This window comes from Trachypithecus francoisi, unplaced genomic scaffold, assembly GCF_009764315.1.
Source record: "Trachypithecus francoisi isolate TF-2019V2 unplaced genomic scaffold, Tfra_2.0 Lachesis_group6, whole genome shotgun sequence".
Taxonomy (NCBI): Eukaryota; Metazoa; Chordata; class Mammalia; order Primates; family Cercopithecidae; genus Trachypithecus; species Trachypithecus francoisi.
In genome coordinates this window covers 39727917-39755294 of record NW_022681471.1, presented here as the reverse complement: position 1 = coordinate 39755294, position 27378 = coordinate 39727917, and the positions used below count along the sequence as shown (strand labels likewise).

Sequence of the window (27378 nt, the reverse complement as noted above, 5' to 3'; positions counted from 1 at the left end):
TTCCCCTCCTAGATGTCCTGTGAATGGGGAACTTTGTTGAACAAATCCAAATGAATTAGAAGGAAGAATGGTTCCCTTAACAGAGCACACTGGACTGATCCAAAGTATCTATGCTTCTCTGATGGCCCAGTTCCCTCACCAGAATTCTACAAAGGTGATTAGGCCTATTTTCTAGCATTTTGTGGCCATAATTCAAAATATGTCCATAAATTAGCATATTAATTGTACCATGATTCTTTAATGAGCTTACAAAGTTTCTCCTGCCTTCTGTGTATACCACTTGTATCCTGCCTTTTATCAGTGATGTAATCTTATATTCATGCATGTATTTGTCTATCTAGCAACTTTCCATCAGCAATTTTTACCATTTTGTTCTACAACACAGTAATAAATCACATTTCCATCTGTAATCATGGCTTACTGAGGCCATCATGTTTCTGGGGGAAGCACAGATGACCCCTTAGGTATAATGTCAGACTTTTGGCAGTGTAAGCCCCCCAACTAAGTTTTAATCTCCAAACTGTCATTCCCTTAAGAGCCATTGCTTCAGACATAGGATTATGTAAAAAGAAATGTTAGGCCCTCCTTCATTAAAAATAGGTTAATATTAACTGACACGTAGTAACTGTGTGAGATATGGCTGAAAATGTTGACATATAAAAAATAGATGATCCCCACTCTATACACAGCAGTAAATATTGCCCTTTGCTTAGTGATTAAACCTGTCATTTGGGGAACCTATCATTATTGGAAACTCTAAGAAGAGTACCATTTTGCTTTCATTTTACTTTCTTCTTTTTATCCTCTTTTCTCTATAGACACTTAAGTGTATAATAAATAATAATCTAATTTATTGGGCAAAATTTTCTTTCCTGTTCTTAACAGCTGAACGCTCTCTCAGAAAAAAAAAAAAAATTCTTGCTTCTGTGGCTCTTGATATGTTTTCAATTAAAAATGCTCTTTAGCCATGCTTTCCTAAGATTATGTGGAAAGGCTTGAGAAAGGAACACTTCTTGTAATGTATTTAGGGGACGGGATGGTGCTAAAATGGGTACCGGAAAGGAAACTAGGGAATACCTAAATCCTGCTTTTAATCAGTCTGGAATAAGAGATTCTGCAAGGGTAAGATATGGGTGACAGGTGATTCTGATATATGCCCCCCATCCCCATCCCTCATTTGCCAAACACTATTGCATACAGTAGCATTTCCCAAATGAGATCAACACCCCCACAGCATTTTGCAGTCTAGACAAGAGGTCAGCAAGCCAGAGACTGTGCATGCCAAATCCTGTAGGCTGTCTGTTTTTGTAAAGTTTTATTGGCACACTCCCACTGTTTATTCACTTATGTATCATCTATGGCTGCTTTCACGCTACAGTTGCAGAGTTGAGTAGTTGTGACAGAGATCTTATGGTCCACAAAGCCTAAAAATATTTACTAAGTGACTCTTTACAGAGAAAAGATGTTGACCCCTGGTTAAACACACATCGATAGATTATGGTAGAGACATTATATTGATTATGAGGAGAAAGAGGTTGGAAAGGAAGGGAAAATGGTGAAATAAAAAGAAATACTGCTTACTGCCAGCTTTGTTAAGGTGCCAGTTAACCCACACTAGTTAAAATCTATTCCCTGTGAGTTAGCAACACACTGGAGTTCAGCTAAGCCAAACATTTGGTAGTTTTATGAAAATATATTTTTCTGTTAATTATCCTTTGAACCTCTGTTGATGTTGTTTTCCAACATATTTTAAGTTATTTTTTCCTCTTTTGTCAAAGTTTCTTCTTCTCTTATCAGTATGTTCTGTTCTAGTCTTCAAAGACAGAAGCATTATTTTGTAAAAAAAAAAAAAAAAAAAAATCATTTCTAGAGTCCCGTTGCCCTTGAACTTTGGGAAATTTGTATATATGTGTTTGCAAATTTAAAATCATATGAACTCCGTGACCTCTCACCAATACAGTTTGGATATGGAAGGTACTCCTTGCCTAAACTATAGTTTCAGTTATAGATTGAAAACCTAGAGATTAAGCTTATATTCTTTAGTGTATAAAAATGAGAACCAATAACTCTTTTGTTGAGTTTCCTTTTTGACCTCGAAGGATGAGCTGATAGTGTTAAGCAGTGATGTGGTGTGTTGGTAAACATTTAGTAACTGGCTTCGGGAGGTGGGAGGTGGAGGACTGCAAAAGAGCCGTAATTTGTGGCATTTGCTGATTGCCGTAGTATAAATACTCCCATCATGGCCAATTTCAAGCTACCAGCTTGACATCAGTAAAGGTAGAATTGGGAAGAGATAAGCACAATCGATTCTTAGAAGCTGCTACAAGCCAGCTCCAGCATACCACTGGAACTCGGATTCAAGAAGTTACTTCTATCTTGGTCTGTGTAGCTTTATAAGCTACACACAATATTAACAAAAATGGGATTGCTATTATAGTTGTTTCATATGTTACACATAGGCTTCTCTCCACTACACAATATGTTTCAAAATATATTTTAAAATGCATTTCAAAAATATTTTGCTGCACCAACTTTTAAGCTTTTGCAGTGCAATTTGTGTATTATTCAGAAGTAAACCAAAAATAAATTTGCTCATGGATCTTGCTGCCTGCTTTAACAGCTTTTGAGGGAGGATTTTTATTATATTTATAGTAGATGAAAATAAAACAGATTGCAAATCCTTTTTTAACTAAAATCATGTACCAAATTTTGGGTCCAAATTGAATAGGGTAAGTTAAACTAAATTGCATTATATTCACACCACTATAAGTATCTTTCTGTAAGCATATTTATGTTTAAGCAAATTTTTAAAAAACAGATTTAGGAAGATAAAGAGTAGATTGATGATTACCAGAGGCCTGGAAACCAGCGGGGAAGGAGGATGAGTACAGATTGGTCAATGGGTATAAATATGCAGTTAGAATAAGACCTAGTGTGTGACAGATCAGTAGGGTGACTATAGTTAACATTAATCTATTGTACACTTCCAAATAGCTAGCAAAAAATAATTCAATTGTTCCTAAGATAAAGAAAAGAGAAATATTTAAGGTAATGGATGTTCCAATTACCCTGATTTAATCTTTACACATTATATGAATGTATCAAATTATCATTTGTACTCTGAAAATACGTACATGTATTATGTACCAATAAAAACAGATTTAGTGGCCAGGCGCAGTAGCTCATGCTTGTAATTCCAGCACTTCGGGAGGCCGAGGCAGGCGGATCACTTGAGGTCAGGAGTTTGAGACCAGTCTGGCCAACATGTTGAAACCCCATCTCTACTAAAAGTACAAAAATTAGCTGGGCATGGTAGTGGGCGCCTGCAATCCCAGCTACTTGGGAGGCTGAGGCAGGAGAATCATTTGAACCCAGGAGGTGGAGGTTGCAGTGAGCTGAGATCGCATCACTGCACTCCAGCCTGGGCGACAGAGTGAGATTCCATCACAAAATAAATAATTAAATAAATGGAAACAGATTTAGTGAAAATTTCCATCAAGATGTTAATACAAAACTCTTAAAAAGTCCTATATACCAGAATTCTATATACCTTGGGCCCCTGTATTCAAAGTACCTCAATGCTGAGCTAATTATGAGATTGGTTAGCTTAGGAACAGAAAGTCCACTCTCTCATAGTCCAGTTAGTGAAGATTTGAGTAGAATTTTACTCTTCAGGCAGTATCCCAAATGATGGTCCAGAAAACTGAAAGAACAAATCCTCTACCAACTTTCTCAACAGTATTTCCTTTGTTATTCTTCTCATCCTACCTCTCTTACCACAAAGCCATCAGTGTCTTTCAAAGACTTTCTAACATAAACATCCCTCTCTTCTCAGTCAGTCAAATCATGTGGAGGAGTGGCCATTGGTGGCACGGCTGATTTTCCAGACCACCCCAATTCATTTCCTGGAGAATTTTTTCTAAAACTCAGTTTTAGAAAATTCAGTGAAACAAGAGAAGCAGCATTCCAGAACCAAGAAATCATTGTTCTTGCCTCTGTCTCCTAAAGCAAATCACCGAGCTTTGTCAATTTTGGGATCTCACTCACAAAGACTTTGGTTTCTAGGCATCTCGTTGGTTATTACAGCATTGCAATAGTTTCCTGGCTTTGCTGAATAGTATAGGCAGCCAGGCTGCTCCAAAAGACCTGGGCAGCCACACCACAGAAGGACATCAAAAGAGCTAAAAGGATGAACATGTCTTCTGCCATTTCAGTGCTGGCTTAGAGGCTGAAGGAAAAGTGAAGGCTACAAGATAGTCCCCCGCCCGCCCAAAAAAAAATGCTCAGGAAATGAGACATGGAGCTCAGGAAATACACGGCAACCTTTTCTACAGGGGTAATCTGATAGGGCCAGTGGCTGGCCAGTGGAGACAGTGCTACAAACTAGACTACTTGCCCACCAAATCCCATGAAGCAACAGCTGCAGGAAGCAAAGATGATACAATAAGAAAAGCCCTACTCTATAAACCTCAGCTTTGTTCTCTGGCTAAGTATTCGGGTGCTAGCTTAAGACCACCCCAGAGAACATTTGGGCATTTGCCTAGTGACCTGCGATATAAACCATGTTTTCTTGGCAGCAATGAGTAAAGCAATTGACAGCCAAACAACTTCATTTCATCACTTCTTGGGATGTAATTCTGATCTCTGGGGAAATAATAGGCACATTGGTGGATTCTAACATGCCTTCCATTTAGAAGATCTGCCCAGGAGGCTGTCATTAAGAATATTTGCTGGGAATTACAGGCAAACATTGCCTAATCCTTGCAAGCAGGACTTGCCTTTTAATGAGTAATGATTCCTAAAATTTGAATAGTAAAGTTGATCCTCACAATAAACTTATGAAATAAACATTACCCCCCTTTTCAGAGCAGGGAACTTAAGCTTAGAAAAGTTAAATGACTTTTCCAAAGCCACAGAGCTCTTATGTCTGTTAACAGATTCAGAAAAAAAAAAAAAAACCTGGAGAAAGAAGAAAGGTTGGAGGCTGGATGAGGACAGAAGGCAGGGTCCAAAAAGGAGTAAAGGAAAGGGAGAAATATTTTATGAATCCTAAATTTCTGCTTTGAGAAAATTTGTGCACAGATATATCCTTCATTAAAATAAGAACACAGGCACACGGCAGTATCCCCACCTCTCCACACTCTTTCTCCCTGGTAGTGGACGGTGAGGATCAGTAAATTATTGAGTTCAGCTTCGCTATTAGGTTCAAAGCATCTCTGTACATCCCAGTGGAGATGTGCAATAAACATAGTTATATGGGTCTAGAGCTCAGGGGAAAGTTCCAGGCTGAAAGTTCATGTGGGGAAGATACTAGCCTACGGGTAGATGATAGAACAAAGGTGTTTGTCAAATACGAGGGCCAGGAACAGGAGCAACCCTGAGAAACACTCACACTTAAGGGATAGGTAAAGAAACAAGGACTTGTGAAGGAGACAAAGATTGGTCAGACCTCCCCCAACCACCCTGTTTCCTACACACCACAGCTTCTCAAGGACAAGAGGTGGCTCAGGAAGAAGTGACTCAGGAAGGATGTGGGGACTGGGGCAAAGTGGTTACAAATCCTTTCAGCTTTAAGTGCTGTATCGACCAACAATTGTCCGGTGGTAACCAGGGATGAGCTGTGAGAAACCAATCTTACCCAGAAATGAAGCAGTATTTCCAGCTTCCTTAACAATTCTTTTTCATTTTTAATGAGTTCTAAGGGGCGACTCAGTGGCTGATACTTGCTGTGCTTGGCAAAGAGCCATCAACTCTGGTACCACCTGGTTTTCTTTCTTGAATTTAGACAAACTTTGAGGAAATACAGGGAGGCTGGAAGCAGGTCCAAGCACCTTGAATTTGGCCTTGAGTAGCTTCAAACCATGTATCTCTTGTGTCTTTCTCCCTTTACTCTTGTGGGATACCACAAGCTAAATTAATGCTGTGAAGATTGCTCCACAAATCAAAGATTCCCTGTTTCACCTTGGGCAGTCACTTTCACCCTTCTCAGGACTTAATTCTTCTACCTAGGGAAAAAGTTTAAAAAATTTAAAAAATTATCATTATACTATGGGAAGAAATCATTAAGTAGCAAAATAATTTTGAGGTAATTGTTATTAGTATTACTACTACTTATGGGACCACTACATTCATTCTATAATAATTTGTTGACCACCTATTATGTGTCAGAGACTGGAGATACAATGATAACAGGACAGACAAGATCCTTGCTCTCACAGAGCTCACCTATTAGTTGGAAAGACAGCCAATAAAACAAGTGAACATTAATGAAGTAGAGAGATAAATTTTAAAACAAAAATAAAATTTGGTGATAGGATAGAGCGGTGGGGTGGGAATAAGGACAACTTTAGATTAGATGGAGTAGTTAGGACACTCTGATGAGGTGATATTTCACATGAAACCTAAAAAGTCAGAAGCCAGCCATACAAGGAAGAGAGGTAAGACATTTCCAAGCAAAGGAAACAGCAAATGAGGAAGCCTTAAGTTATACAAATGATCAAAGTGTTTAAGGAACAAAAAGCAGGTTAAGGACAACTGTATATTTATATGCAAAAGAATAAAGTTGAACCTCTACCTCATCTCACACCATATACAGAAATTAATTTAAAAGGTATCAAAGAACTCAATATAAGAGTTAAAACCATAAACCTCATAGAATACATAGGTATAAATCATTGTGACCTTGAATCAGGCAATGTGTTTTAGATATGACACCAAAAGCACAAGCAACAAAAGAAAAAAAGATAAATTGGACTTCAACATTAAAAGCTTCTGCACATCAAAGGACACTATCAAGAGAGTGAAAAGATAACTCACATGGGGGGGAAATATTTTCAAATCGTGTATCTCATAAGAACCTAGTATCTAGAATATATAAAGAACATGAAGGCAACCTAATTTTAAAACACCCCGAAGGCTGGAGTAGATATTTCTACAAAGAATATATGCAAAATGTCAATAGCCACATGAGAGAATGCTCAAAATTATTAGTCATTAGGATAACACAAATAGAAACACATGAGATGGACTAGGAAACAATACAGTCAGGATGGCTAAAGGTGACCACAAGAAACCAAAGGGCAAGATGTCTGCTTATGCCTTCTTTGTGCAGATGTGAAAAAAAGAACATAAGAAGAAAAAACCAGGGGTCCCTGTCAATTTTGTAGAATTTTCCAAGAAGTGCTCTGAGAGGCAGAAGACCATGTCTGGGAAAGAGAAGACCAAATTTGATGAAATGACAAAGGTGGATAAAGTACACTATGATCAGGAAATAAAGGATAATGGACCAGCTGAGGGAGGCAAGAAGAAGGACCCTAATGCCCTCAAAATGCCACTGTCTGGATTCTTCTTGTTCTGTTCAGAATTCCGCCCCAAGATCAAATCCACAAATCCTGGCATCTCTATTAGAGGCATGGCAAAAACGGTGGGTGAGATGTGGATTAACTAAAGTGACAGGGAAAAACAGCCTTACATCACTAAGGCAGCAAAGCTGAAGGAGAAGTATGAGAAGGATGTTGCTGACTATAAGTCTAAAGGAAAGTTTAATGGTGCAAAGGGTCCCACTAAAGTTACCTGGAAAAAGGTGGAAGGGAAAGACAAAGAAGACAAGGAAGAAGAAGAGAAGGATGAGGAGGAAGAGAAGGAGGAAGAGGGGGAATAAAAAAACTGTTTATCTGTCATCTTGTGAATACCTTAGAGTAGGGGAGTGTCATAATTGACTTATCTCTTATTTGAGAAGTGTCTGTTGCCCTCATTAAGTTTAATTGCAAAATTTGATCATGATCATAGTGTAGTCTCTCAGAGTGCTCTAGAAATTGTCAGTGGTTTACATGAAGTGGCTGGGTGTCTGGAGCATCCTGAAACTGTATCAAATTGTACATATTTCAAACATTTTAAAAATGAAAAGTCACTCTAGTGTTCTCCCTACTCTGCGTACATTGTAGTTGATGTGACAAGGCATTTAAAGATGTTTTTGGCAGTTTTTTTATTTTTAAGGTGGTATTCAGTCTATGGTTATTGGCTAGAAATGCTGAGTTATCAACTGCATATATCTATAATTTGTAAAAAGAAAAAACAACCCCGACAAACTATTCATGCTCTTTGCTTGGCATTGAAGCTGTGGGGGAAGATGCCTTTTGGAGGGGCTGTAGCTCAGGGTGTGCTGCTGTAAGGCTCCACCTGTTGACTCTGCGTGGGCATCCATTTAGCTTCAGGTGATCTTGTTTCTGGGGTATAATGACATAGCATTCTGCTGCCATTCTTAGCTGTGGACAGAGTGGGGTCAGCTGGCATGAGAGGTGTTTTTTGTTTGTTTGTTTTTAGTGAAGTGTGGTAGTTTTTAAACTGTTTTTAAACAAACTCTAGAATTCTTAATTGTCAGTGAAGATCCACTGGATCAATGAAGTTCAAGAACCTTCTGTAATTAAATACGATTTGCAATGTTCTGTTATTTTTTTCTATGTTTAGAATGCTGAAATGTTTTTTAAGTTAAATAAACAGTATCATACTTAAAAAAAAAATGAGATACCACTTTAGACCCACTAGGATAGCTATAATAACAACAATTTTAAAAACAGAAAGTAAGTGTTGGGAAGGAGTAGAGAATTTGGAACCCTTGTACTTTTCTGGTAGAGGTGCAAAATCATGCAGCTGCTGTGAAAAACAGCTTGGCAATTCCTCAAAAAAGTCACACAGAGTTACTATGTGACCCAGCAAGTCTAATTCTAGTTATACACACTCCAAAATCAAAGCCAGGTACTCAGGCAAAAACTTGAGCATAAATATTCATAGTAGCTATGAGTATTCACAGTGTTTATAGTTTCACAGTGGCCAAAAAAAATAGAAACAGCTCAGATGTTCACTAACCAATGAATAGATAAAATGTGTCCATTATATACAACGGCAAATTATTCAGCCATAAAAGAGGGAAGTACTGATAGATACTACAACATGAATGAACCTTGAAAACATTATGCTAAGTGAAATAAGCTAGAAACAAAAGGCCACATATTGTATGATTTTTATATGAAATGTCCAGAACATGAAAATCTATAGGGATAAAAAGTAGATTATTGGTTGCCAGGGGGAAGGGAGAATGGACAGTGTAGGGAAGGAAGAATCATTTTTTTTTTCAACTTTCATAAATTCCAGTTAAAGCAGATCCCTGTAATAAAAGGCAGAGGCAGAGTAACAAGAGAAAAGTAAAAGGAAGTTTATTACCATATATAATATGTATTCATATTATGCATATTATACATACATATTATATAGACACATATATGTATTTATATGAATATATAAATATATTTCCATAAATATATAAATATATATTATATTATATATGTATATGTAATGTATTATATACTTATATAAATACAAACATAATATATTCTATATACATGTTATATATTATATAATGTTATATATTATATAATACATAGTTTTTATATGTTATATAGTATGTATCTTATATATGTTATATATAATTATATGTACCTATATAAGATTATATATTGTATATAATACATAATATATAATTACATATTATATATATAACATAAATATGGAAGATACCCAGAGAATGAGTAATTCTCAAAAAGGTGGCTTTGAAGTCCACCTTATGTAGCACCATCAACAAACAACAGTCAGTTTTTAGAGAAGCGACAAGACAAAGAAAGAGGACTGTGAGTCTCTAGGAGTGATAACTTGTGAGAAGGCAAATAAATGGCACATAAAAGCTTGTTAGTAAAGCTTGTTAATGTAGATTTCTGTGTTGCCATCTCAAGGCTTATGAGAATCTAAAGTTTTCTCCAGTGGTTAGCCTTTGTTCTCCCTGGTAAAAGGGAGAGGTGGTGTATCTTTTGTCTTTCTAAATTTATATTCTGTTTTTAGACATAAAGAGGGAAGGCAGAGAGCTTTCCTGCATCTGCTTTTTCTCAATTGCCTTCAGCTTAAGACAATCCTTATGCCAAAGAGGCATATTTGAGGGTGGTCTATTCTGGTCTCCCACAGGAGAGATTGCTCAACATTTACATATCGTGAAAAAAAAAGAAAAATAAATCACCATAAAAAAAAAAAGAAAAATAATTTAAAACATCGTGAAAAAAATAAAAAGAAATTAAAAGCAGTTTCTACACCAGAGGATATCATGAAAAAATAAAAAATAAAATAAAAACTAAAAACATTTACAGAGCTTCTTTCAGGGCAATAAAAATACTCTAAAACTAGAAAATGGTGATGGTTGCACAACTCTATGGTCATACTAAAAACCATTTTAATTAGGTGAATTGTACAGTTTGTGAAATATATCTCAATAAAGCTGTTATGCATTTTCAAAAACCAGGCTAATGTGATAGGAAAATAGTAAGCAAGAGGGAAAGTGACAGAAGGGGCAGAAATGGAAATTTCCTAAGGATGTCATCCTCCTATGGCCCCATGAAGGTCTAAGTCTCATTATGCTAAGTATAAGCTTAGCAGTTTCCTTAGCTTCCTTGAGCTAGGCCTTTTCTTTCCTTCCAGAAAGTAGCACTCCAAAAGAAAGGAACAAAGAACCCTATAACAACTCAGGGAGAAAAAGAATATTTGTCCCTGTTTCTAGAGCAAAGGTAGTCCTAGTACTCTCCCTAGTCCTATAAATGCTGTGAATGTCCTCCCAACTCCCCACTCCACACTTTGTGTGTCTAGAGTAATCAAAGAAGCAATGGAGAGTAATCAAAATATTCAAAAATGGAGAGTAATCAAAAGAATCGGAAAGTAATCAAAGAAGCAATGGAAAGAGGCTACAATAGGGAGAGGATGTCCTTCTTGCTACAAAGACATGGAGGTTTGTTTAATGGCTCCCTACATCACATCAGTTCTCTCCAGAACGGTGGCCCAAGGATCACCTTGGTTAACATTAACTACATTTTATTAAATGCTTACTGTGTGCCAGGCATTATGCTAGGTGATTTTACATAGGTTATCTCATTTGATTCATACAACAATCTAGTGATTATTTTACACATTTATAACCCAAATTTAATAGCTGAGGAAACTGTGGCAGAGGTGGTTCAAAACCCCACTTAAGATTTCATAATCAGAACTGGCATAGAAGTTCTGTCCATCTTAACTTGTTCTTCAGCATCACATCATACTACTCTGTCTCTTCTGACCCCCAGGAGTACTCCTATTCTGTGGGGTTATGAGAGGAAGCCCTGAGATCCTTCTAGAAGTTAGAGGTATGCTCTAAATACATTTTATTTTTTATCAGGTTAATTTAGTGGGATAAATATACAAATTTTGGCCAACAAGGAATGTAACTGGCCGCCTTAGAGGACATAGGTAGAGAACCAGAAACATCCTGTCTGTACACCTTCATCAGGCCACTTCTCTGTCCCAGCTGAGGTCCATGAGAGAAGAAGGGAAAAATGTATTTGTTATCAGGATTCCAGCTTTAATTGTTTCCCTCATCCCATGAAAGCCATTATTCTGGAATTGTAGCCTAAAGTTGTCTTAGCTAGCAATTATAGCTAAGAGATATTAATCATTTACTATCTAGTAAGTGCTGTAGTAAGCACTTTTACATACATTATCTTGTTTGACCTTGACAACAAGCCTGAGTAATAGGTAGTATTTTATCATCCCCTTTTCATGATTGGGAAAACCAAAGCATATTCACAAGAACAAACTTATGCTAGATCTGTCAGCTCATAAAAATACTGACACTAAGGTCCATTTCATACCACAGGACCCTTACTTTTTTTTCTTAACTTTTAAAAATTTTGGTAAAAATACATGACATACATTTTACCACCTTACAGTATTTGTCTTTTTGTGATTGGCTTATTTCACTTAGCATAATGTCCTCCAGGTTCATTGGTGTTATAGGATATGATAGAATTTTTTTCTTTTTAAAGCTGAATGGTATTCCATTGTGTAGTGTGTGTATAGACACACACACACACAATGTATATATAAATATATATACACAAATTGTATATGTAATACATTTATATTTTGTTTCCATTCATTTTGTTTATCCATTCATCCTTCTATGGGCATTTGGGTTGCTTCTGCCTCTTGCTATTGTGAAAATAGTGCTGCTGTGAACAAGAGTGTGCAAATATCTATTTGAGACACTGCTTTCCATTTTTTCAGATATACACCCAGAAGTGGGATTGTTGATTCATATGGTAGATCTATTTTAAATTTGGGAGGGAGGCTTCATACTGTTTCTCATAGTGGTTGCACCATTTACAATCCCAAACAAAGTGCAGAAGGTTGCAGTTACTCCGCATTCTTGCCAACACAGGTTTTTTTCTGTGTGTTTTTTGTTTTGTTTTGTTTTGTTTTAATAGAAGTCATCCCAATAAGAGTGGGCTGATATCATTGTGTTTTCATTTGCATTCCTCTGATGATTAGTGATGTCAAGCATCTTTTCACATGCTTCTTGGCCAGTTGTATATCATCTTTGGAGAAATATCTATTTAAGTCTTTTGCCCATCTTTTAATCTGGTGATTTAGCTTTTTGTTGTTGAATTGTAGAAGTTCTTTATATTTTGGATATTACCCTTTATCAGGTATGCGATTTGCAAATATAGTCTTCCATTACATAGATTGCCCTTTCACCTTTGATGACAATTGTTCATCAGCTTGATGCAGTCTCATTTGTCTGTTTTGTTTTTGTCACCTGTGCTTTTGTTGTCATATCCAAAAAAATTATTGCCAAGTCTCATGTATTCTAGGAGTTTTATAGCACTGGGTTTTATGTTTAGGAATTTAATACACTTTGAGTCAATTTTTGTATACTGTGTGGTGTAAGATAAGGTTCCCACTCTATTCTTTTACATGTGAATACCCAGTTTTCCCAGCACCATTTTTTGGAGAGATTGTTTCTTCCCCTACTTGAGGGGGAAGTCTTTGCAACCTTGAGGATTATTTCACCATATACATGAGAGTTTATTTCTGGGCTGTCTATTCCATTCCATTGGTCTTTCTGCCAGTACCATACTGTTTAGATTACTGTATTTTTGTAATATGTTTTGAAATCAGGAAGTGTGAATCTTTCAATTTGTTCTTATCAAAATTGTTTTGGCTCTTTAGGCTTTCTTGAGATTCAATGTAAATTTTAGGATGGATTTTTCTATTTCTGCAAAATATCCCATTGGGATTTTGATGGGGATTGTATTGAATCTGTAGATTGCATTGAGTGTTATGGATATCTTAACAATATTAAGTCTTCTAATCCATGAACACAGGATATCTTTCCATTTATTTATGTCTTAATTTCTTTAAGCAACATTTTGTACTTTTCGGTGTAAAAGTCTTTCATCTCCTTGGTTAGATTTACTCCTAAGTATTTGGTGCTGTTGTAAATGAAATTGTTTCTTAATTTCATTTTCAGATTGTTCATTGTTAATGTGTAGAAATACAATTTATTTCTGCGTGTTGATTTTGTATCCTGCAATTTTGCAGAATTCCTTTATTAGTTTTAACAGTTCTTTGTGGAGTATTTAAGATTTTCTATATATAAGATCATGTTTTCTGTTAAGAAGAATAATTTTAATTCTCTCTTTTCAATTTGGATTTTTAAATTTCTTTTTCTCATGTAATTGCTCTGGCTAGGATATCTAAAACTATGTTGAATAATAGTGGTGAGAGAGTGGTGAGAATAGGTTTCCTTGTCTTGTTCCTGATATTAAAGGAAAAGTTTTAATCATACCAATGAGGATGACATTAGTGTGGATTTTTCCTATGTGGCCTTTTTTTATGTTGAGATATTTTCTTTCATTTCTAGTCTGCTAAGTGTTTTTATCGTGAAAGGTTATTTCATCTTGTCAAATGCTTTTTCATTCTCAGTTGAGATGGTGATGTGGTTTTTATCCTTCATAATGTTAATGCAGTGTATTACATTGATTAATTTGCACATATTGACTCATTCTTGCATTCCAGGAATAAATCCCACTTGGTCATAATGTATAATTCTTTTAATGTTCTGTTGAACTCAGTTCACTGGTATTTTGTTAAGAATTCTTGTATCAATATTCACCAGAGATATTTATCTGTAGTTTTCTTGTAGTGTCTGTCTGGCTTTATAATGCTGTACTTATAGAATGAATTTGGAAGTGTTTCTGCCTCTTCAATTTTTGGAAAAAGTTTCAGAAATATTGGCACTAATTCCTCTTTAAAAGTTTGGTAGAATTCTCCAGTGAAGCCATTTGGTTATGGATTTTTATTTGTTGGGAGGTTTCTAATTATTAATTTAATCTCCTTACTTGTTATTGGTCTATTTGGATTTTCTCTTTCTTCGTGATTCAGTTATGCTAGTTTGTGTGTTTTTAGAACTTGATTCATTTATTCTAGTTATCCGATTTATCATTCATAGTATTCTCTTAAAATCTCTTTGTGTTTCTGTGGTATCAGTTATAATGTAGCCTCTTTCATTTCTGATTTTAGTTATTTGAGTCTTCTTTCTCTTTTTCTTGGTTAATCTAGCTAACAGTTTGTCAATTTTGTTTATCTTTTTCTAAAAAAACTCTTGTTGATTTTTTTCATGTTTTCTATTCTCCATTTTATTTATCTCTGCTGTAATTATTATTTCTTTTCTTCCACTAGCTTTGGGTTTAGTTCATTTTTTTTCTAATTTCTTGAGATATAAAGCTAAGTTGTTGATTTGATATCTGCCTCTTTCTATAAACTTCTCTCTTAACACTGCTTTTGCTATATCCCTTACTATTTTGTATTTGTGTTTTTGTTTTCAAAACAGAAAAAAAAATCTCGTTTTGTCTCAAAATATTTTCTAATTTCCCTTGTGACTTCTCTGACCCATTGGTTGAGTGGTTTGTTTAATTTTCACATATTTGTGGATTTTTTTCTACTGCTATTGATTTCTACCTTCATTGCATTGTGATCAGAAGAGATGCTTTTATAATTTCGATCTTTTTGAATTTGTTAAGGCTTATTTTGCAGCCTAACATGTGGTCTATCCTGGAGAATGTTCCATGTACATTTGAGAAGAATGTAAATTCAGCTGTTGTTGGATAAAGTGTTCTATGTATGTCTGTTAGTTCCAATTGGTCTACAGTGTTATTAAGTTCTTTGTTTCCTGTTGATCTTCTGTCTGGTTGTTCTATTCAATTTTGAAACAGTGAGATATTGGCGTTTTCTACTGTTATTTTTGTATTGTCTATTTCTCCCTTCAATTCTATCAAAGTTTGTTTTGCATATTTAGAAGCTCTGGAGTTTGGTGCATAAATATTTATAATTGCTCTATCTTCTTGGTGAATTGCCCTTTTATCATTATATAATGTTCTTCTTTGTGTTTTGTAACAGTTTTTTATTAAAGTTTATTTTGTGTGATATTAGTATAGCAACTCAGACTCCCTTTTGGTTACCATTTGCATAGGAGCCCTTACTTTTAGCCCCCCATGTCATACTGCCTTCCCTCTGGCCCTTCAGTACTTTTTTCTTGTGGAGAGAGAGAGGGAGCTTTGAGTTCTTTCTAGGGGTTAGGTATGTGCTAAGATATTTTATTATTTCTCCTGTAAATCCAGTGGACAAATGAGTAAGACCTGTGGTAATCCAGGGGTGTAGATGGCCCCCTTAGGGAAGGAGATATGTAGAATATCAGAGAGTCTTGCATACACATTCATAAGACCACTTCTCTAAAACTTCCTACTGTTCCTAAGTAACCACCTGGTACCAACAGGATGGCACTTCAACCACTCAAAGCCTTTTCAAAGGGTCCCACTCAAAGCCTTTTCAAAGGGTCACTGATATTACCTATCACTGAAATGAAGCAAAGCTTAAAGGACTCCTGAATCTTCCAGCCTCCTTCTTCTCATCTTTTGCCAAGAGTGCCTTGTGACCCTAAAATTCAGAGTTAGCAGGGGTCAAGGCTAGTGAAGGTCTTTAAAGTCTTTCTTATGAGGCCAGAAAAAGGAAAACATAAAATGAGCCTTCTAGATAGATCTGTAAACAACTTATCTGAAAGTCAAGTCCTGTGAACTAACATAACATCTTGTCTTCAGAGGAGGCTTGTTGCCCATATCTGAGTCCCTGGGTTTCAAGGCTATTCTTGGGACTTCCACCAAGTGGGGCCCTTCAAAGTAATCTTTGGGAGAACTGCATATAGGAAAGACCATTTATAAGCTAGAGCAATGGCAAGAGAACTAGTTGCTACAGCTAAGACTACCAGTTACCTGCATTCCCACTTTCATCTCCCCATACCTCAGCCAGTTTTAGTTCTCACTGACTTATATCCTTTACAAAATAGCCTCTGCGATAATGCAGATATTTAGGTTGGCTACAACTGGCTTTGTGCCAGATAGGTCTCTGATAGAAATAATCTAATAATAGGGTTTTTTTTGTGAAAGTAGAGAGCTGAATGACATCCAATAATCATGAGGCACCCTACTGATTAATGGGCCAATTGTCCTGAAGTTCATCTGGTCTGAACTTGGCTAGAAAACATCAAACATGGGTTGTTACCCAAAGCAACACAACAGCTGCTCCATATAGCTTCCATGTTATGCCAGAATGAAAAACAACAAGCAAATTTTTTAATCACAGATGAGCTATACCTTTACCTGGCACTCTCAGGAGCTTTTCTTCATTATTCCTAAAAGATCAGCTGATCCTTAATGTATATAACCTGATTTTCCCCTCTTTGTGGAATGATCAAATGTCTAGTCTCTAAGTGCTCTCATCCTACTCCAAGAAATTTCTATAAAAATTGGCCTTTCAGAACAACCGGTACCAGCCACTGCAAAAAAAATGCCAAATTGTAAAAATCATTGATGCTATGAAGAAACTGAATCAATTAATGGGCAAAATAACCAGCTAACATCATAATGACAGGATCAAATTCACACATAACAATATTAACTTTAAAAGTAAATGGGCTAAATGTGCCAATTAAAAGACCCAGACTGGCAAATTGGATAAAGAGTCAAAACTCATCAGTGTGCTGTATGCAGGAGACCCATCTCATGTACAGAGACACATCAGCTCAAAATAAAGGGATGGAGGAAGATCTACCAAGCAAATGGAAAGCAAAAAGAAGCAGGGGTTGCAATCCTAGTCTCTAATAAAACAGACTTTAAACTAACAAAGATCAAAAGAGACAAGGAAGGCCATTACATAATGGTAAAGGGATCAATTCAACAAGAAGCACTAACTAACTTAAATATATATGCCTCCAATACAGGAACACCCAGATTCATAAAACAAGTCCCTAGAGACCTATAAAGTGACTTAGACTCCCACACAATAATAATGGGAGACTTTAACACCCCACTGTCTATATTAGACAGATCAGTGAGACAGAAGGTTAACAAGGATATCCAGGAATTGAACTCAGCTCTGCACCAAGCAAACCTAATAGAAATCTACAGAACTTTCAACCCTAAGTCAACAGAATATATATTATTATCTGCACCACATCACACTTATTCCAAAATTGACCACATAATTGGAAGTAAAGCACTCTTCTGCAAATTTAAAAGAACAGAAATCACAACAAAGTGTCTCTCAGACCACAGTGCAATCAAATTAGAACTCAGCATTAAGGAACTCACTCAAAACTGCGCAACTACATGGAAACTGAACAACCTGCTCCTGAATGACTACTGGGTACATAACGAAATGAAGGCAGAAATAAAGATGTTCTTTGAAACCAATGAGAACAAAGGCACAACATACCAGAATCTCTGGGACACATTTTAAGCAGGTGTAGAGGGAAATTTATAGCACTAAATGCCCACAAGAGAAAGCAGGAAAACTCTAAAAGTGATACCCTAACATCACAATTAAAAGAACTAGGGAAGCAAGAGCAAACACATTCAAAAGCTAGCAGAAGGCAATAAATAACTAAGATCAGAGCATAAAGGAAAGAGATAGAGGCACAAAGAAACCTTCAAAAAAATCAATGAATCCAGGAGCTGGTTTTTTGAAAAGATCAACAAAATTGATAGACTGCTAGCAAGACTAATAAAGAAGAAAAGAGAGAAGAATCAAATAGACGCAATAAAAAATGATAAAGGGACTATCACCACCAATCCCACAGAAATACAAACTACCATCAAAAAAATACTATAAACACCTCTACACAAATAAACTATAAAATCTAGAAGAAATGGATAAATTCCTGGACACATATACCCTCTCAAGACTAAACTAGGAAGAAGTTGAATCCCTGAATAGACCAATAACAGGCTCTGAAATTGAGGCAACAATTAATAGCTTACCAACCAAAAATCCAGGACCAGATGGATTCACAGCCAAATTCTACCAGAGGTACAAAGAGAAACTGGTACTACACCAATCAACAGAAAAAGAGGGAATCCTCTCTAACTCATTGCATGAGGCCAGCATCATCCTGATACCAAAGGTGGAAGAGACACAACAAAAAAAGAAAATTTTAGAACAATATCCCTGATGAACATTGATGTGAAAATCCTCAGTAAACTACTGGCAAACCGAATCCAGCAGCACATCAAAAAGCTTATCCACCATGATCAAGTGGCCTTCATCCCTGGGATGCAAGGCTGGTTCAACATATGGAAATCAATAAACGTAATCCATCACATAAACATAACCAAAGACAAAAACCACATGATTATCTCAATAGATATAGAAAAGGCCTTTGACAAAAATCAACAGCCCGTCATGCTAAAATCTCTCAGTAAACTAGGTATTGATGGAACATATCTCAAAATAATGAGAACAATTTATGACAAACCCACAGCCAATATCATACTGAATTGGCAAAAACTGGAAGCATTCCCTTTGAAAACCGGCACAAGACAAGGATGCCCTCACTCACCACTCCTATTCAACACAGTGTTGGAAGTTCTGGCTAGGGCAATCAGGCAAGAGAAAGAAATAGAGGGCATTCAATCAGGAAGAGAGGAAGTCAAATTGTCCCTGTTTACAGATGATATGATTGTATATTTAGAAAACCCCATCACCTCAGCCCAAAATCTCATTAAGCTGATAAGCAACTTCAGCAAAATCTCAGGATACAAAATCAGTGTGCAAAAATCACAAGCATTCCTATACACCAATAACAGACAAACAGAGAGCCAAATCATGAGTGAACTCCCATTCACAATTGCTAAAAGAGAATAAAATACCTAGGAATCCAAAGTATGAAGGAGGTGAAGGACCTCTTCAAGGAGAACTGCAAACCACTGCTCCTTGAAATAAAAGAGGACAGAAAGAGATGAAAGAACATTCCATGCTCATAGATAGGAAGAATCAATACCATGAAAATGACCATACTGTCCAAGGTAATTTATAGATTCAATGCCATCCCCATCAAGCTACCAAAAACTTTCTTCACAGAATTGGAAACAACTACTTTAAACTTCATATGGAACCAAAAAAGAGCCTGCATTGCCAAGACAATCCTAAGCAAAAAGAACAAAGCCAGAGGCATTATGGTACCTGACTTCAAACTATAGTACAAGGCTACAGTAACCAAAACAGCATGGTACTGGTACCAAAACGGAGAAATAGACCAATGGAACAAAACAGAGGCCTCAAAAATAACACCACACATTTACAACCATCTGATCCTTGACAAACCTGACAAAAACAAGAAATGGAGAAAGGGTTCCCTATTTAATAAATGGTGCTGGGAAAACTGGCTACCCATATGTAGAAAACTGAACTGGATCCCTTCCTTATGCCTTATACAAAATTAATTCAAGATGGATTAAAGACTGAACTATTAGACCTAAAACCATAAAAAACCCTAGAAGAAAACTAGGCAATACCATTCAGGACATAGGCATTGGCAAGGGCTTCATGACTAAATCACCAAAAGCAACGGCAACAAAAGCCAAAATTGACAAATGGGATCTAATTAAACTAAAGAGCTTCTGCACAGCAAAAGACACTACCATCAGCGTGAACAGGAAACCTACAGAATGGCAGAAAGTCTTTGCAATCTACCTATCTGACAAAGGGCTAATATCCAGAACCTACAAAGAACTCAAACAAATTTACAAGAAGAAAACAAACAACCCCCTTAAAACATGGGCTGAGTATATGAACAGACACTTCTCAAAAGAAGACATTTATGCAGCCAACAGACATATGAAAAAATGTTCATCATCACTGGTCATCAGATAAATGCAAATCAAAACCACAATGAGATACCATCCACGCCAGTTAGAATGGCAATCATTAAAAAGTCAGGAAACAACAGATGCTGGAGAGGATGTGGAGAAACAGGAACACTTTTACACTGTTGGTGGGATTGTAAATTAGTTCAACCATTGTGGAAGACAGTATGGCGATTCTTCAAGGATCTAGAACTAGAAATACCATTTGACCCAGTGATCCCATTACTGGGTATATACCCAAAGGATTATAAATCATGCTACTACAGACACATGCACACATATGTTTATTGCAGCACTATTCACCATAGCGAAGACTTAGAATCAACCCAAATATTCATCAATGATAGACTGAATAATGAAAATGTGGCACATATACACCATGGAATACTATGCAGCCATAAAAAAGCATAAGTTCATGTCCTTTTCAGGGACATGGATGAAGGTGAAAACCATCATTCTCAGCTAACTATCACAAGGACAGAAAACCAAACACCACGTGTTCTCACTCTTTGGTGGGAATTGATGAATGAGAACACTTGGACACCACACACTGGGGCCTGTCGTGGAGTGGGAGGCTGGGGGAGGGATAGCATTAGGAGAAATGCCTAATGTAAATGATGAGTTGATGGGGCAGCAAATCCATATGGCACATGTATACCTATGTAACAAACCTGCATGTTGTGCACATGTACCCTAGAACTTAAAGTATAATAGTAATAAGAAAAAAAAGATTTTAAAAAATTGGCCTTTCAATATGCAACTCAGAGTACATAAAGTGTATGATTTATGTAATCACTTGTGTATAAGCCCCTGGTTTCTGCTTGGCTTTTCTCTCTGGCATTTGTTTTGTTTTCTTCCTTTAGGCCTGGGTGCAGGGGGCCCAGTGTTTTCCTTGGGAGGTAAGAAAGCCCTCAATGAAAATATTGTATCACCAGAAATAAACTATTGGTAAGTTTGCCACAAAAGACAAACAAACAAACAAATAAAAGAGATCATCAGAAAATAAAAACATCTTTGGTAAATTTCAGTGTGGTGGCCCCCATTTTAGTGAGTTTTTAATGGTATACAGGTTTTGTTGTTGTTGTTGTTATTTTTCAACTTCTTGTTTTCTTTTGGGGGGTGAGAGGAATCTATTATTATCTTTTAATGAAAGATAAATACTTGGGTTTTATGAAAGCAACTATTCAGAACAGATCGGAAAGGTTGGGAAACTTTCTCACCTATGGCTGCCTATTCTCGCCCACTGCCGACCCTGACATTAAGCCTAACCAATGGACTCTCTAATAGGGATCTGGTATTTTCAGAAGTCCTTTTGTATCTTTACTTTTGCTAGCTTTTTGTTTGCCCTCTTCCATGGTCTCCCTTCCCCCCTTACACTGGAGTCAGTACTCTTCAGAGACTAGCCAGACCTCACTATGAGAGACACTGAAGCCATAAAGTTTTCTGTTACATGTTCTGGCATCACCCAAAGGAGTTATGGCCTTCATATGTATACCCTGAAATCGATACTATTTTGTTTGTTTTAAAAATGTTTGTTTTCTTCTTTTGTTTCTCCTTGTCCCAGAAATCCCATTGCTGGATATATATGCAGAGGAATATAAATTATTCTATAAACCACATGCATTTGAATGCTCATTGCAGCACTGTTCACAAGAGCAAAGACATGGAATCAACCTAAATGCCCATCAATGACAGATTGGATAAAGAAAATGTGGTACATATACACCATGGAATACTATGCAACCATAAAAAGGACAGGATCATGTCTTTTGTGGCAACATGGGTGGAACTGGAGGCTATTATCCCCAGCAAACTAATGCAGGAACAGAAGACCAAATAGCACATGTTCTTACTTATAAGTGGGAGCTAAATAATGGAACTTATGAGCACAGAGAAGGAAACACTAGACACTGGGGTCTACTTGAGGGGAGAGGGTCGGAGGAGGGAGAGGAACAGAAAAAGGAATTATTGGGTACTGGGCTTAATTCCTGGGTGATGAAATAACCTGTACCACAAACCCCCATGACATATATTTACCTATTTAACAAACTTCACATGTACCCCAACAGCACATCCTTGAACTGGGCAAGGCGAACCTCTGTAGATCCTAAAAACTTAAAAAGACTTTCTCACAAGTACCTACTTGTTCCTTAATCTCCAAGTAATGGTGCACTCTACCACCTGGGTCATATCAAGAGGCCCTCCTCAGGGCAGACTTGGCACTCTTGGGCTTTGTGATTTAAAGTACAACTGAGAGGACTCAATGTGATAGACTCTCTTTTTATTCGTTCTTAACCTCTTTGGCAGAGGGACAGAATTCTTATCTTTAAAACAGAGAATAGCACCATTTAGTTAGCTAGAACAAGTATGCAGCATGTATTAGTGAAGTCTGGAGGTTTTCTTACAGAAGGCTGCATATTCTGCAGCTTTAAATGTTTCAATCTGAGCATTCTGCTCGTCCTTGAATGCTTATCTCAGGACTAGCCAATGGACCCTCTAAACAGGGATCCTGCCTTCCCAGAAGGCTCTTCACATTTTGGCTAAAAGCCAGATATTTGGCCTCTTGCTTGCACCACCACAAGAATATATATTCCTAACAGATCACCCAGGCCTCCTTAAGCCATAAAGTCTTATTCTAAGTGTCCTGGCACCACACAAAGGAATGATGACCTTTGGGTGCCTTCCCACAGATATAGTAGCCATTACTATAATGTTCAAGTTTTACACTTTTTTAAAACTTCTGTTTAGACAGCAGGATCTCAGTCACGTGGTTGGCCAAGGAGAAACATTGCTGTCCAAAAAGTTTCTCTCTCGCCAATGTCTAACTCTGCTTCTGAACAGTTCTCACCTCTGGGCAAACATGTGGTTTAACATGCAAGACCTACATAGTGTACAAGGAGCCACGGCCGAAGCTTGTCAGTTGAGACGCTGGGAGGAGTATGCCTGAGGCCTGGGCTTCAGTGAGAGTGCTTTGGAGTCCAAAGTCAGTTTGAAGTACATAAATATTCAGTGACACTTTATACTGGCTTTCCTCATGTCTCCACCAGCCCACAAGCTCAAAAGCAGCCCTCAATCCCCATCAGAGGGGAAAAGAACAGATCCCTTACTTTGAGCATAGGCTGAGAGGATCCTGAGAGAAAGGTTTGGAGATTTCTCGGGCGACACTTGCTGGTAAGAAAACCCGCATCTCTTTGGTGGATAAGTGACAAGATTACAAGATGATGGCAGAATGCAACAGAGACTAGGAAAAGACAATAGGGTTCACGACTTTTTCATTTGAGAAAAATGAGAATGAATGCGACATTGTGATATAATAAGATATATCTGGTCTCTGCCCCTGGTTCCTGGCGCACAGCTCCTAAAACCCTTGGAATCGCTGGAGTGACAAGAGTGTATGGTAATGAGATGGCTGGTGGCTAGGGCACCTAGATAGCTTCAGAATGGGGGCTGGTCATAGGAAAGACCAAGGCATAGAAGATTGAGACTTTCAGCCCCATTCCCTCAACCTCTGGGGAGGGGAGAGAGACTGGAGGTGGCATTGATCGCCAATGGCCAATGATTTAATAAATCATGCCCACATGACGAAGTCTCCATAAAAACCTAAAATGATAGGATTTGGAGATTTTTCTAGTTCCCAAACTCATAGAAGTTCCTACAGGGTGGGATGCACAGAGAGGGCATAGAAGCGCCACACCCCTGCCCCATGCCTTGCCCTATGTATCTCTTCCCTTTGGCTGTTCATCTGTATCCTTTATAATAAAGAGGTAAACGTGAGTAAAGCCTTTTCCTGAGTTCTGTGAGCCACTTTAGCAAATTAATCAAACTTGAGGAGAGGCTCACAGGAACTTTATTTTGTATCCAGTAAGTCAACAGTATAGGTGTTAACCTACTACTTGTAATTGTCATCTGAGGAGGGGGCAAACTTGTGAAACTAAACCCTTAACCTCTGGGATCTGACACTACTTCTAGGTAGATAGGGACATAATTGAGATAAATTATGAGATACCCATTCAGTGTCCACTAGAGAATTTCTTGGTGTGTGGGGAAACATCCCGCTGCACTCAACTGCATATCTGGTCACAGAAGTGTTCTGTGCTGTATTGAGTGAGTGTGTGAGAGTAGGAAAACACAAAATTTTTCCTGTCTGAAGTAGTGAGACAGCCAAAAGGGACACCCCAAAGACACATTAGGTAAAGCCCGCTATTTGCTCTTTTTCCCTCTTACTGATGGACCTGGGCAGCGGAAACATAGAAATATTCTTGATTGTATTCACATAAATCAGGCCCAACTTACCTGGTGGAATCTAGTTGGAGACAGTGAGGAGGAATGACATCCAAAAAGTGCAGCAAAGGAAAATCCTTAGAGGAATGAAACCCAGGAGGAAACAAGAGAGGGCATAATTGTCACACAACGTGCTAGGAGACCCCTGTGCTCCCCTCTGCTTGGTGTGAGGAACATAGTGATGCTAACTTACATTCTGTTCCAAGTCCTCCTAATCCACTTGAGGCACAAATACAGTGCCCTCGAACCACACCCTACCCAAGAGTGGTAGGCTTTATGTTATCCTTTTAAATGACACCTGCTATTTTCTAGACCCTTTGGGGGATCATATATATATATATATGTTGAGATGCTTTCTTCTTTTTGTGTCTTGCATTTCTTTTACATTTGTCTATGTTTGCTTTTCTCTCCCTTAGCAATTTATTTTTATTTTTTGTTTTTTGGCTTATAAACAACTTTTTTTCATAAGTTATTGAGGTACAGGTGGTCTTTGGTTACATGAGTAAGTTCTTTAGTGGTGATTTGTGAGATTTTGGTGCACCCATCGCCAAGCAATATAGACTGCACTTTATTTGTACTCTTTTATCCCTTGCCCCCCTCCCACCCTTTCCCCCAAGTCCTCAAAGTCCGTTGCATCATTTTTATGCCTTTGCATCCTCACAGCTTAGCTCCCACGTATCAGTGAGAACATACGACGTTTGGTTTTCCATTCCTGAGTTACTTCACTTAGGATAATAGACTCTAATTTCATCCAGGTTGATGTAAACCCTGTTAATTCATTCCTTTTCATGGCTGAGTAGTATCCCATCAGATATATATATATATATATAATATATATATATATATATATATATATATATATACACACACACACATATTTTATATATATATATATTATATATATCTCACAGTTTCTTTATCCATTTGTTGATTGATGGGCATTTGGGTTGGTTCCACAATTTTGCAATTGTGAATTGTGCTGCTATAAACATGCATGTGCAAGTATCTTTTTCCAATAATGACTTCTTCCGATAATGAATTCTTTTCCTTTAAGTAGATATCCAGTAGTGGGATTGCTGGATCAAATGGTAGGTCTACGTTTAGTTCTTGAAGGAATTTCCACACTGTTTTCCACAGTGGCTGTACTTGTGTACATTCCCACCATCAGTGTGGAAGTGTTCCCTGTTCACTGTATCCATGCCAACATTTACAGTTTTTTGATTTTTTGATTATGGTCATTATTGCAGGAGGGAGGTGGTATCCCATTGTGGTTTTGAGTTGCATTTCCCTGATCATTAATGATGCTGAGTATTTTTTCATATGTTTGTTGCCCATTTGTATATCTTCTTTTGAGAATTGTCTATTCATGTAATTAGCCCACTTTTTGATGGGATTGTTTGTTTCTTTCTTGCTGATTTGTTTGAATTTGTTGTGGATTCTGGCTATAGTCTTTTGTCAGATGTATAGATTGTGAAGATTTTTTCCCACTCTGTGGGTTGTCTGATTACTCTGCTGACTATTCATTTTGCCATGCAAAAGCTCTTTAGTTTAATTGAGTCCTAGCTAATTATCTTTGTTTTATATTGCATTTGCTTTTGGGTTCTTGGTCATGAAATCCTTGCCTAAGCCAATGTCTAGAAGGGTTTTTCCAATGTTATATTCTAGAATCTTTATAGTTTCGAGTCTTAGATTTAAGTCCTTAATCCATCTTCAGTTGATTTTTGTATAAGGTGAGAGATGAAGATCCAGCTTCATTCTCCTAATTGTGGCTAGCCAATTATCCCAGCACCATTCATTGAAAAGGGTATACTTTCCCCACTTCATGTTATTGTTTGCTTTGTCGAAGATCAGTTGGCTGTAAGTATTTGGGTTTATTTCTGGGTTCTCTATTCTGTTCCATTGGTCAATGTGCCTATTTTTATACCAGTACCATGCTGTTTTGGTGGCTATGGCTTTATAGTATAGTTTGAAATCAGGTAGTGTGATGCCTCTAGATTTGTTATTTTTGCTTAGTCTTGCTTTGGCTATGCAGGCTCTTTTTGGGTTCCATATAAATTTTAGAATTGCTTTTTCTAGTTCTGTGAAGAATGATGGTGGTATTTTGATGGGGATTGTGTTGAATTTGTAGATTGCTTTTGGCAGGATGGTCATTTTCACAATATTGATTCTATCCATCCATGAGCACGGAATGTGTTTCCGTTTGTTTGTGTCATCTATATCTCTTTCAGCAGTTTTTTGTAGTTTTCCTTGTAGAGGTCTTTTGCCTCCTAGGTTAGGTATATTCCTAAGTATTCTATTTTTATTTTTTTTGCAGTTATTGTAAAAGTTATTGATTTGATTCTCCGCTTGGTCGCTGTTGTTATATAGGAGAGCTACTGATTTGTGTACATTAATCTTGTATCTGGAAACTTTGCTGAATTCTTTTATCAGTTCTAGGAGCTTTCTGGAGGAGTCTTTAGGGCTTTCGAGGTAAAGGATCATATCATCAGCAAACAGCGACAGTTTGACTTCCTCTTTACCAGTTTGAATGCCCTTTATTTCTTTCTCTTCTCTGATTGCTCTGGCTAGGACTTCCAGTATTATGTTGAAAAGGAGTGGTGAGAATGGGCATCCTTGTCTTGTTCCAGTTCTCACAGGGAATGCTTTCAATTTTTCCCCATTCAGTATTATGTTGGCTATGGGGGTTTGTCATAGATGACTTTTATTACATTGAGGTATATCCCTTGTATGCCGATTTTGATAAGAGTTTTAATCATAAAGGGATGCTGGATTTTGTCGAATGCTTTTTCTGCATCTATTGAGATGATCATGTGATTTTTGTTTTTAATTCCATTTATGTGGTGTATCACATTTATTGATTTGCTTATGTTAAACTGTCCCTGCATCCCTGGTATGAAACCCACTTGATCATGGGGGATTATCTTTTTGACATATCGTTAGATTAGGTTAGCTAGTATTTTATTTAGGATTTTTACATCTATGTTCATCA

General features: G+C 37.2%; 1 pseudogene; it reads left to right on the top strand.

The window, feature by feature from the left end:
- Positions 1-7048: 7048 nt before the first annotated feature.
- On the top strand, positions 7049-7682 carry LOC117078112 (annotated as a pseudogene).
- The last annotated feature ends 19696 nt before the right edge of the window (positions 7683-27378 follow it).